Source organism: Mus musculus, chromosome 3 (genome assembly GCF_000001635.26).
Source record: "Mus musculus strain C57BL/6J chromosome 3, GRCm38.p6 C57BL/6J".
NCBI classification, from domain to species: Eukaryota; Metazoa; Chordata; class Mammalia; order Rodentia; family Muridae; genus Mus; species Mus musculus.
This window is the reverse complement of record NC_000069.6, coordinates 55209979-55223264: the sequence shown is the minus strand read 5'-3', so window position 1 is coordinate 55223264 and position 13286 is coordinate 55209979.

Here is a 13286-nt window from a genome sequence, read left to right as displayed (position 1 = left end):
GCCATCTCATTGGCCCTGAGATCAGTCTTTGGATGTTGTCATGCTAAGAGGTGGCTAGCTGTCTCTACGAAAACACCCACTGGTCCCACTGCCCTGGGCAAGTTACGGAATTGGACAAAGCAAGGTGTGCTATTATTGCCAAAGTTTTAGATTCCACGTAGATCAACTTACAGGCCCAGTTTTCCTGAGTCCTTTGAAAACAACATAGACTCAAATATACAGACCAATATCTAAGCTAAATGCTAAATAAGAATACTAAATGGACATTTCAAAAGCTTGGAATTCTCAACACCAAGAAAAATATGCAGTCCTAAATAAAAACTAGACTTGGCTTTGTGTGAGTCATGTAACGGCGCTTGTCACCAATCCTCCTCCCCCCCACCCCCCCACCCCGGCCAAAAAAAAAAAAAAAAAAAAACTTTGTGATGTTTCCAGTGTTAAGAATGCAGAGCTGTGGGGCTGAGAGATGGCTCAAGGGTTTCTAGAGAACCTGGGTTTGAGCCCTGCATGGTGTCTCACAATTGTCTGTAATTACAGTTTAAGTGGGCTCTGCCACCCTCTTGTGGCCATTGTGGGCAGTGCACACATATGGTGCACAAACACAGAGGGGCAAAACACTCATGCACATGAAATTTCAAACAAATAAAAGGTGGCTGTCAACAGCCATGCAAACCGCCCTGGCCAGGTTGTGCCTCTGCATTCCTAATTACCATCTCTAAGGGGTTCACACTTTTCCCATGGCTGATCAATCAGCCTATAGTCATCACCAACCTGTCCTTGCCATTATAACTGAAGTTATTCTGGTCTTCAGGCCTTGAGTGAGCTTTCTGTGTTTGAAAAAGTATTGATTCTAACATCCAAAGACTCAGAATATGGAAGCTTCTGTTTATTCTCATTTTAAGAATTACAGTTGTTTCCCAGAGCTATTTTTGTTGTGGAGGTGTTAATTATTTTCTGGGCTAAATCCTGACAGCTGACCTAATTATCACAGGTCCATGCCTGAGATTGCTTTATTGTGGCTCTGACTCAGCTCCCCTGAGGGACTGACCTAAAACTTTACTTTTTAAAGCTGGAAAGTGCAATCCTACCATTGATTTACCACAACAGTCCCCATCCTCTGGGCCTTCATCTTCAATCTTATCCTCCAACCCAGTCTGCCCTCAAAGTAGCAACTAGGTGTCAAAACAGCCTGACACGCCTCTGTGAAAACCTCTGTTCACTCAGGAAAAGGAGAAAGAACAAGTGCTTAGGCCCCAGTGGCTCCTGTTAGGTGTAACAACCAATGCTGAGCAAAAGAAAGCACACAGAAAGAAAGACAACCACATTCTAGGACAATTTCCCATAAGCATGGCTGTAGCCAAGGCAATAGCTCATTAGCTTCATAGGGATGAGCTGTCCTTGAGACTGTGAACAGCAGTTGATTTCTTGTCCTGGATGTTGCCTCACAGTGTTTGCTTTGTGATAGTTCATAGAGGCCCAGTCCTGGGACAAGTGCCCCTTCTAGCAAGGTAATTGCACTGGAGCAGAAATGCAGAGGAGAAAATGGGAGAAGAAACAAGTGTTAACCAACCCTTCCCAGGGGCTGATCTCAGGGAAAGAAAGGCTGGTGTTACAAGTGGGCTGTGTTTTATTTACTAAGTGGGGGACTTTAAGGGTGTTTATTTTGCTTTTAACGAAAGATTCAAACTACTATGTAAGTGACACCCGCTGGGCTACAAGACTTATCCTACATAAAGCAAGCCTATGGTATCCCGAAGCAGGATAGCACAGCTGCTGGGGGCAGGGGGGGGTCCCTTGTACCTGGGAGAGTGTGAGACAGAGGTGGTTAGAAGGTCCTCAAGCAAAGTGCAGAGGGGGACAACTGAGTCACAGAGCCACAATGTGGAGAGGGCAGTGCTTGGTAAGTGGCATGGTGATGGGACTGGTTATGTTGGCCTTTTGTGTGATCATTTCTCGTCACAGCTCTTTGGGGACAGCAGACAGTGGTGGAGAACACTGTGATATGATGTGGATAGAAAATTCCCTGGCTGTCTCTGGAGAAGGAGGAGGAGAACCTCAAAACACAACAAATTCCTAGAGATGAAAATGTGGAATTCAGAATTAGGGACATCATAAAGGTAACTGAAATCCTGTCCATGTGTAGTAAATATTTCATCTTCCCTGGACAGAATCTCTATCTATGAACTGTCAAAGAGGTGAAAATTGCTCAATCTCTCTTTTTAAATTGTTATTGTTTTGTTGTTGTTATTTTATTTATTTACATCTCAAATGTTGTCTTCCTTCCTGGTTTTCCCTCCACAAATCCCCTCCCCCATCAACAATAAGAGAACTTCTAGGGAAATCACCATCCCTGACCTCAAGCTGTACTAACTACAGAGCAATAGTGATAACAACAAGCAAACAAAATGAATAGTATTGGTATAGAGACAGACAGGCAGGTCAATGGAATAGAATTGAAGACCCAGAAATAAACATACCTATGGTCACTTAATCTTTGACAAAGGAGCTAAAACCATCCAGTGGAAAAACCATCCAGTACATTCAACAAATGGTGCTGGTTCAACTGGCGGTCAACATGTAGAATGCAAATTGGTCCATTCTTATCTCCTTGTACAAAGCTCAAGTGTAGGTGGATCAAGGACCTTCACATAAAACCAGATACACTGAAACTAATAGAAGAGAAAAAAGGAAAGATGCCAGGGACTCCGGTGGAGTCAGCTTGACAGATGAAAGTCTGAAAGCTTTCTCATGAGGAAAAAGTTTCAAGGAAACTTACTCCCGGATCTTTAGCTATTTCCCTAACCCATAAAATTAATTTTCCAAATCCACTTTAGTCTAATGTATGGATCCACGTGCACTCTATATAGCTTTACCTTATAGTAAATGCCTTTTAAGATTGTATTCTAACATAGCTAAAGCCTTTTCCCAGTGTTCTTAGACTCCAGATAGCAGCAAGGAGCTTTACCCATTCAGTAAACAATTAAGCACTTGCCATTTTACTCAGCTGTTTACAGATAGAGACTAAAATTCTCACTAAGATAGAAATTCTTATTACAGACTACATTCCATGCCAAGAGCAAATTAGTATACTATACTGAAAATAGACCGTCTTCAGATATTGATAAGAATTAACGAGGCCTAGAGAATTTTGGGGTCAGTGACACTACATTATTCTTGAGGCGTGTCAAGAGTTAACTACCCTGGGGCTATTAACAATTAGTGTAAAACTCTTGCCTGGCAGAAAGTGCTAATCTCTAATGTAAACATTTATCTGGTCCCTACAAATTCCCTTTGTAGTCACTCCCCTTGCATCTATGCTAATCTCTAGTGTTATACATTTATCTGGTTCCTTTTGAAGTCACTCCTTTTGCACCTGAAAAAATTCAATGTGCCTTGTTCTGCAATTTATTCTGTATTATAAAAGTCTGATGCTCGACTGGAAAATTACATTCAGATCCAACACCATTCTAGCGTGTTTGACTGCTTGTCAATACATCCTAATTTTTGCCCATCTACTCTAGAGACTCTTTTCTACGCAGGCACAGGGGACCAGAGGGCCTGCAGCAGAAAGAGCCTCAAACTCATGGGCACAGGGGGACATTTCCTGAACAGAACACCAATGGCTCAAGCTCTAAGATCAACTATTGACAAATGGGGCCTGATAAAATTGCAAAGCTTCTGTAAGGCAAAGGACACTACCAATAGGACAAAATGACAACCTACAGATTGAGAAAAGATCTCTACCAACCCTACATCAGATAGAGGGCTAATATCCAATATTTACAAAGAACTCAAGAGGTTAGACTCCAGAGAACCAAATAACTATTTAAAAACGGGGTACAGAGCTAAACAGAATTCTCAACTAAGGAATCTTGAATGACCAAGAGGCACCTAAAGAAATGTTCGACATCCTTAGTCATCAGGGAAATGCAAATCAAAATGACCCTGAGATTCTACCTCACACCAATCAGAATGGCTAAGATAAAAAAAACTTAGGTGACAGCAGATGCTGGTGAAAGATGTGGAAAAAGAGGAACACTCCTCCATTGTTGGTGGGACTGCAAGCTGATAAGACCACTCTGGAAATCATCCTCAGAAAATTGGAAATAGTTCTACCTGAAGACCCAGCTATACCACTCCTGGTCATATACCCAAAAGATGCTCCAACATATAACAAGGACACATGCTCCACCAGCAGCCTTATTTATAATAGCCAGAAGCTGGGAACAACCCATATGTCCCTCAACAAAAGAATGAATACAGAAAATGTTGTACATTTACACAATGGAGTTCTACTCAACTATTAAAAACAATGACTTCATGAAATTTGCAGGCAAATGGATGGAACTAGAAAATATCATCTTGAGTGAGGTAACCCAGACACAAAAGAACATGCATGGTATGTACTCATTGATAAGTGGATATTAACCCAAAAGCTCAGAAAACCCATGATATAATTCACAGACCATATTAAGTTTAAGAAGAAGAAAGGCGGAAGTGTGGATGTTTCAGTCTTACTTAGAATGTGGAGCAAAATGATCATGAGAGATAAAGGGAGGGAGGCACCTGGGAGGGAGAGAGGAGGGGGAGGTAAAAGGGGACAGGATCAGCTATGGGAAGAGACAGGAAAGAAGGATCAGGTAATTGAACAAAAATATGTAACAGTGGTGGGTGGGGAATCTGGTAGAAAGTCCCAGATGCCAGGGAAGCAAGAGGTTCCCATGACACAACAGGGATGACATTAGCCAACAGTCATTGTTGACATCTTTTCAAATATTTTTTTCCCTTATGTTGCTCTTTAAGGGCAAGCTAGCTACTACCTCTGCCAATTTTTCTCTCTGGCCGCTTATCTTTTCTGTATGAATATGACGAGTGCTTTGCATGTTAGGGAAACAAGCCATTTGACAGTCATATTTATTGAAAATGTGTGCATGCATGGGTGGGGATGTGCAAACATGTAGACTTAGGCGTCATTGTTACTCTTTGAAAGGAGTAGCCTCTTCATATTTATAAAAATGCATGTCTGTTTTAAGGGCGTTACACCTACCTTCATTTTTAAATTCCTAACATCTATTATATATCGTGGATTGATGTTTTTTGCTAAAGTGCAATACAGCTTTATTTCCGATTTTTCCCACTCTGAGTGGCTAGCCAGTGACCCCAGTGCCCCGGTTAGATTATCCTGATTTCCCCTAGCATACTAGAACTGTCAACATTATCCTCCCTGTCTTAAAAAGTGCTTATAATTTGACTTGAGGGACAAGGGTCCTTGAGATCCAGCTGTACTTCATCTACCTAAGGACTTGAACCCTTTACTTCCTACCCCTACATGGGGCTCTGAAATCTGTGTCTGAAACTACATCCATCCCAGTCTCCTGCTATGCTTCCGGGTCTTTAACGCATTGATGTCCTTCTTGGACAATATTGACTAGGGGTGGATGTATGCTCAGCAAATAATTAATTAGGTCCCTCACTACTTGTTGTGAAAATGGAGGTTGATTACTCTGGGAAGGCTCTGTACATCCCTGGAAATGGCTGGCCTTTGTAAATAATGTTACATCCTTCCTTTAAAACTCACAGTCCTCTCCCTGTCTTGTTTGTTTATGTGTTTGTTTGTTTTTCTCCACTGCCCATGTATGCTACTCCACGGGTAATGTGGCTGAACCTTCAAGCAGAGTGGTTCCCGGAAAGAAGGCCATCGCAGTCCCTAAAATTAAGTCCTTGCTTTACCAACTGTTTATACAAACATCAACCTCAGAGGCCAGTGCGAGTGAGTTCTCTCCGTGTGACCACAAAGAAACCGAAACATTCACACATCCCTAGTGGTGACACAGCCATCACTATGATCTGGTTTACTCCTCAAGCCATTCATCTTCTGCTGCATCTGCTTCTCCTTCTGCTGCTGCTCCTCAGACCTTGCTCTTCCTCCACCCTCGGCTTTCCCTTCATCTCCTGTTCTTCCTCCATTCCGCTATCCACTTTGGTGTCAATGGTTTTTTTTAACAAGATCTTACATGTGTATTATGCGTGCGTGCGTGCGTGTGTGTGTGTGTGTGTGTGTGTGTGTGTGTGTGTGTGTGTGTGTGTGTGTGTGTGTGTGTTGTGAGTTTATAGGTCCTCACAGAGGCCAGAGGAGGGCTTCTGATGTCCTGGAACTGGAGTTATAGGGTGGCTGTGAACTATCTGACATGCGTGATGGAACCAAACTTGGGTGCTCTCAAAGAGCAGGAAATGAGTCATCTTCTCAGCCTCCTGATATCAACAACGTGCAGGCACACAGGGATGAGCCTCAACCTGTTGACGACTGACTTCCAGCGCCATCTCTGCCGATGGTGCTCCCTGTCCTTCCTCCCCCACCCTGTAAGCTCGCCATCCCTGGCTTCTCCGAATCAACTCCTTCTGCTTCACTTCCTGTGAGTTTTCTTCCCAGTCAACAGTTCCTGGCAAAGCCTGCCCTGATCAAACCCATCTACACAACTTCACAGGCCCCAGTCTCCCTGAGGAACGCATGCAGATGAGCTGAGCAGCCTCACTTCACACTCATGCTTCTAGGATCTGCCATATTCCCAGAGTTTATTCATTCTTCCACAATCCTCCAAAACAACTGGGATGTTCTTCTCTCTCCTCCATTTTTTCCATCCAAAGCACTCACCAGTCTGCATCTGACCTGGTGTCTGCTGCCTCCTTCTGTACCCCAGGGGCAGACAACCTCAGAGGTCTCTCAGCAGCCGCTAGCTACTCAGGAACACGGCTCTGTTAACCTCTGTTACAATCCAAGGCCTTCCTTCACCACACCATCATTCCAAACAAGTAGGGAGACATTCAGACATTTCTCATTTCCTAAAACACCTTATCCCAACTCTACATGCTCCGGTTTTTTAGCATCTCCTGATTTGTACCAGCTAAAGGACATCTACGCATGCTATTTCTTCTCTTTGTCTCTCAACCAGTCCAATCAGGCCGTGACTTCACCAGCCCAACAGCACTGTTCACACTGGCACCAACATTGGCTGGTTTCAGACTACTGACAACTTCTCACCCATCATTCCGCTCTTGCTCCCTGAAGTCTGCATTCTGTCCAACGGTCAGATCACATCCGTCTCCTCCTCCACTGGCTTCTTTCTAGTAAGAAACCAAGGTCCTGACGGAGGCACCTGGAGCCCAACATCATCTGAGTCCTCATATCTCCACCCCCTCCCTCTACCCCTGCAGATCTCCCTCCATCTTCAGGGGCACTGCCAGGTGACAACCCTTCCAGGCCCTGCTCTTTTATCTAAGAAGTTCTTTCCCAGAGCCATTACCTGGCTTGCTGTCTCCTATTAGTTTTTTTTTGTTTGTTTGTTTTTGTTTTGTTTTTCTGAATGTCACCTCCTCAGAGCATCTCCTCAGACTTCCCTATCTCAAATCACACCCTCCCCCAACACTGCTTCCTTTTTCTTTAGGGTTTTTAAGACTGCTCAAAAACAAATGAAAAGACATTTAACATCTACAGCCATTTACTTATAATCCCACGGATCTCCTATTGGATTCCACCAGTGCCCAAACCCTTCCTCCTCGACATGCCCCAATGATGCCCTGTCCCACAGCCTGGAACTTAACTTCAGGAATAACCGCTTCACCTCTGAGCATCCACAGCCAGATAACTGACATCCTATATTTATTGCTATGTTCATTTCATGAATTTTCTGCTAGACCATTGAGAGATGGGGCCAGAAAATTGACTGCTAAATAAAAAAGATTCAGTAAACACTTAACTATTATTATATTGTTTGCGAAAACATACAAAATCATTAACCATATTCATACATTGGAAAACTAAATATTATTTTAGATACTCTTAAAATAGAATTAAATTCTTCAGCAATTAAAAAAGGCAAAATCATGGTTTCAATTTTGTAAGAAACCAAAATGTGCCACTACGTGTATAATTTTCATCCTGCATGTTCATGTAAGAATAATATAGAAGGAAACGTGTCAGTATGTTATAAGTGGTTACTTTTGTAGTGTTGTTTGTCTGTGTGTTTTGTTTCTGTGAGACGGGGCATCACTATGAAGTTTTGGCTGGCCTGAAATTTGCTATGTAGGTCAGACTGGCCGTGAACTCACAAAGATCTTCCTGCTTCTGCCTCCTCAGTCCTGCCCAGTTTAAGACGTAACAAGAGGGAAAGAGTCCTAAGGGCTCAATGGAACCCAGATGCCCTTGCTATTTAGAGTCCTGTGGAGCTGAGAGGAGAGGAACAAGCGACTTTAAGAACTGAGATCTTGCACAGTGTCTTAGTAAGCACACAGATTGCTAGGAGGTAGATGATACAAGAAATGTCTTGTGCTGAGGGTCTGATAGGTGTCAGGAACTTAACAACTGTAGCCTCAATCTTGAACATTAATAAGGAAAGTAATACGGTTATTAATGTAAAAAGAAAAGAAAGAAAGGGGGGAAGGAAGTTACCTAGCAGATTCAGAGTGACGAGATAAAGTTTATGACATAATTGTGACTTCCGCTCTGGTGTCTGAACAGCGGACAAGCATCAGTTATTGGATGATAGAAAGAACAGGCTGTATTCATGACGAAGGGGAGGCTGGGAAGTGGGAAAGAGTGGTATTAGGGACTTGGGGAGGTGGGGCCTGGATATGGGGGAACAATTGCAGATGGTTCCCCCTGCTTTTGTGTAAGAGGGAGCAGACCAGTCATGCAGACAGTGAAAAGCAATTTTCAGCTGGAAGTTTGCCACAACTGGTGTGGATCTGATTAGTATTCCTGAGCTCTCAGTAGCATCTGTAGAAAATACCCAAATGACACAAAGCCAATTCTAGTAGCAGAGATTTAACATTTTAACCCAATTTCTCTAACGCGGTTAATCTGTGCTGAGTTGCTGGCCAGGCATCTTTTCATAAGCTAAATAAGTTCTCAGTGACCAGACCACTTACACAAACACACGGGTGTTCACCTTTGCTGAGCCTGTCAGGGCTTTGACATGATGTGCCTCATCACAGAGTGGACTCCTACCCACACAGCTGGAGGATACTTTTCCAGCCTTGACTGGACCAGGGTCAAGGTTCTATATGAAAATATCTTAGCATGCTCTCTCTGAATCTGCCCTCTGCTGACACAATCACTCCATTTTTGTGCATCTGTAGACTTTCCATTTCGGACAGAATTGACAGCGATATAACATATAAAGACATTCTCTACCAGACAACTCCTAGGGTAGGTTTTTTAAAAGCTCTGGGAAGTCTTGTGGCCAGCAATAATATTTACATTGTAATCCAGCCATCTTGATTCACAGGGTGCAGGCAACCGGTGGCCAAGAAAGGAATTCCTTTCTCCGTGTTCAATTTCCCACAAGTCTCAAGATAGCTGGCAAGGATTTTGAGCTCAGTAGATTCTGCAGGAATTTCTCCCAGGCATGGGGTTGACATTAACCCTTTAAAGCACCCCTTTGTCATGCCAAGACAATCTGTTTGTATACAGTTTTCCCCCCAATAATATTTTTGCTTCTTAAAAAATAAAAAAAAGCTTTTTGGGGCTCCCACTTGCCTCTTTCCTTGAATTCAGGCTTTGGGGCATTTTTGCCCAGCATTTGACTTACTTCTGCCACTCTGAAAACGAGCTTACCACTGCACTGGGAAAGGAATGTTACAGAACACCTTCTAGCAACGGGTTCAGAAATCAGGATTTGGGGAGCTGGAAGACAGTTCTGTGACTAAGAGAACGGGTTGCTCCTGCAGAGGACCCAGGTTCAATTCCCAGAACCCACATGGTTGCTCACAAGGATCTGTAACTGCAGCCCCAGGGGATTCAGTGCCCTCTTTTGGCATTTTCAGGCACCAGACAAGAAAGTGGTGCATACATACATGCAGGCAAGGCACATAGAAACTCTTTTAAAAGTCAGAATTTAGTAATTAAAGATAGTTCAATTATAGCATCTCACTAGGAGGTAAAATCAGCATGTCAATTTGACATTTTTGAATATAGTAAATAAAATAAAATAAAATAGACCTCTAGCGTGAGAGCAGGCTTCTCACACCTTGCTGTTTCCTGAGCATGACACAGGGGAGGGTTTTAGCATGGCACAGGGGAGTGCCAGGATGAGCCTACAGCAGGAGAGAGATCAGTACCTTCTTGGCTCTGTCTGTGCACTGACCCCGATACTCAGACAGCATTTTTTACTTTTCAATAGTTCCTAGTTCAAACGTGAGTTGAGACTGTGGGGAAAAATAATCTTTGCAACACTTGCAAGGTTGAAACTTGTTTTGGGTGTTTTTAAAATGGTGCAGTTCTGCCTAAGCCCTAAGCCTGAATTTTTAAATCAGGCTCTTATGTTGAGGACAAGCTGAAAGGAATAAGAATTTAATGTTTTATAGAATGCTATCAGTTCTCTCATGCAGCCTCATGCCCATCTCAGAGAAAAATTAAACTGACAAGAAGTGTTTCTTTGCAAAGACCACTTTTCAAAACAAGTTGACTAGACATTCTAGAAACCCATTTCTCTGAAATCTTACTTAGCACACAGTATACCAGCTTCCTAGTAACCTTCGCGTTGAGAAAAGCATTCTTAAAAAGCTTCATAGGAGTTTGAGAAACACTTAGCAGCATACAAGATCTGTTGTTAAAGCAATCACAGCTGCCCGTGTTCTCCAATTATTTTATTGTTTACAGAAAGATGATGATCCTGGGATGTAAAACCAACCTTGAAAAACAGAGATAAGGAGTTTCTCAGTCTTGCACAGGGGGTTCTGTGTTTCCATGGTGATGAAGCCAGCTCTTGATACCAGATTAACAAAGGTGATCCTATGGTTCCTGCTTTGCTTCCTCATTCCACATACCAGGGAGCCCACAAAGCAGAGGAGAGCCAGAGGCCAGCTGTACTCCTGCAAGCCCGACAGAAAACTGCCAAGAGGCTGGTATCAGTCTGCCAAGGCTGTCCAATGTTCACTGTTTTACAATGGTAGTCTACTTTATTTTTTTTATTAGATATTTTCTTTACCTACATTTCAAGTCTTATCCCCTTTCCTGGGGAAATAATAACGTTTTCCCTCTGAAAACCCCCTATCCCATGTCCCCTCCCCCTGCTCACCCACCCACCCACTCCCACTTCCCTGTCCTGGCATTCCCTTACACTGGGGCATCGGGCCTTCGCAGGACCAAGGGCCTCTCCTCCGGAGCATTGATGACCTACAAGGCCATACTCTACTACCTATGCAGCTGGAGCCACGGGTCCCTCCATATGTACTCTTTGGTTGGTGGTTTAGTCCCTAGGAGCTCTGGGGGTACTGGTTGGTTCATATTGTTGTTCCTCCTATGGGGCTGCAGGCTCCTTCAGCTCCTTGGGTCCTTTCTCCAGCTCCTCCATTGGGGACTCTGTGCTCAGTCCAATGGTTGGCTGTGAGCATCCACCTCTGTATTTGTCAGGCACTGGCAGAGCCTCTCAGGAGACAGCTATAACACCTTCTTTACAGTTTCTACTCCCTCTCGATAGATCCTAAATCTAGCTTCCCCTCTTTCAGTGGAGTCAGAATGTTTTGTTTTGTTTTTTAATAAATCTATAAATGTTTCCAGGTTTGAGGTCAATGAAAAATGACTGCTTGCCTATTCATTTTCCATGTCTGCTACAGGTATCTGCAGCCATTTAGGTGTATAGGGGGTGTTGAGGTGGGATAATCAAATATGTACAAATATCTGGACGCAATTAGGTAGCATCCACAAGAGCAACCTGCCGCACTACAAATAACAATTAGGGCTGTTACTCTTTCATGACATTCCCCCAAGTATAGCTTTCCTAGTTTCTCAATGAACTTCATTCCTAGCCACAGAAGACGGAAGCACGGGTGTCTGCCTTCATCCTTTGCTCCTCCACATTGGATATCTACCACATCTTGCTAATTCTACCACTAACTGAAACCTAGAAGCGATCGTTTACTCTAGGCAACCTCCTTGTACATTTTTTTCATGAAGAAAAGAATACCATACTGTCTCATGACCTGCCAGCTTGGTTTTTAAAAGAAAATCCTGGAGTGGGAGAGGTGGGTCAGTGGATAAGAGTGTTCAAAACTGAACACGACTATGTGTGCCTGTAACACCTGCTTAGAGGGGTGGACACAAAAGGAATCTAAGAGCTGGCCTGCCTGCCAGCCTAGATGACCCAGAAGCTATGGGTTCGATGAAGAGCCCTGGCTCAAGGCAATAAGGCAGACAGCAATGGAGAATGACACCGGACATCCTTCTCTGGCCTCTGCATGTGTGCACACGGGCATATGTGCCTGCACATCCACGTGCATGCATCACAGACAGATAACATATACCCATGCACAAAATGAAAATAAAATCCTACGGGCTGAGGCTGGCTAAGATTTGGTTGAGAGATGAGCTTATCTGGAAGAGCATAATTTATTAAAAATAAAATTCTCACCTAGAAGATTTTGGACACTTGCATGAAGTTTAGGAGTCTGGAACTGGCTGTTGTATGTGACTATCCTCTGATTGCAACTGCCATCTTGGGAATTCAACACTGCCTTGGCCGTACATGGCTTTTCGGAGGGGCTAAGAGTATATAGGCTGAGGAAGACCAGAGAAAGAGTGCTCCCTATAGGTGGCCACAGGACAGCCATCATCCCTAATAAAGTAGTTTTAGGTACAGCCTTTGCTGGTGGGACACCAACACGCCTGAAATGATCCCTCACCTGTGCTTTGTAAGGAAGCATAATGAAGTCATTGGCTCCTCAGAGAGAACTTTGGGGACCTGCACCTTTGTCTGTAGTTGGGACCTTGGGAGAAGTAGATGTTCCCATGACTCCCCCAGGGACGGAATTTTAGCATCAACAGCCTCGAATAAAAAGACTTTAAGTATGAGTCGGGCAGGCTCCTGTTCACATTGCAAGGAAAATGGGGATGGAGAGAGCAATGAGCAGAAAAATGACTCCTGGTTCATGCCCAGTGAGTCTTTTCTTCTGGAATCCCCAGCCATCGCCTCTCTCAGAATCCAGGTATTGACCGGGAAACACCCCGCCCCATTCAAGCATCATGTCCAGCAGTAAAAGAGGCCAGCCAAGGATGGAACATTGCTTACAGAATCCAAAACATCTCAACAACTTCTCTTCCAATAGCGAAGCAACTGCAGCTGGGACTATTGACACTCATTATGCCAGTAAGAGGCATAGAACCTTTGTTGGACACAATCCTTCACACCGTGCACCCCAAATCCACAGAGTTTGTCATTTTGGCATCTTCAAAGAATTTATAACCAGAAAAAAAGCCAAAGTAATTATTAAGTTTCTCAAAAGCTTAATGA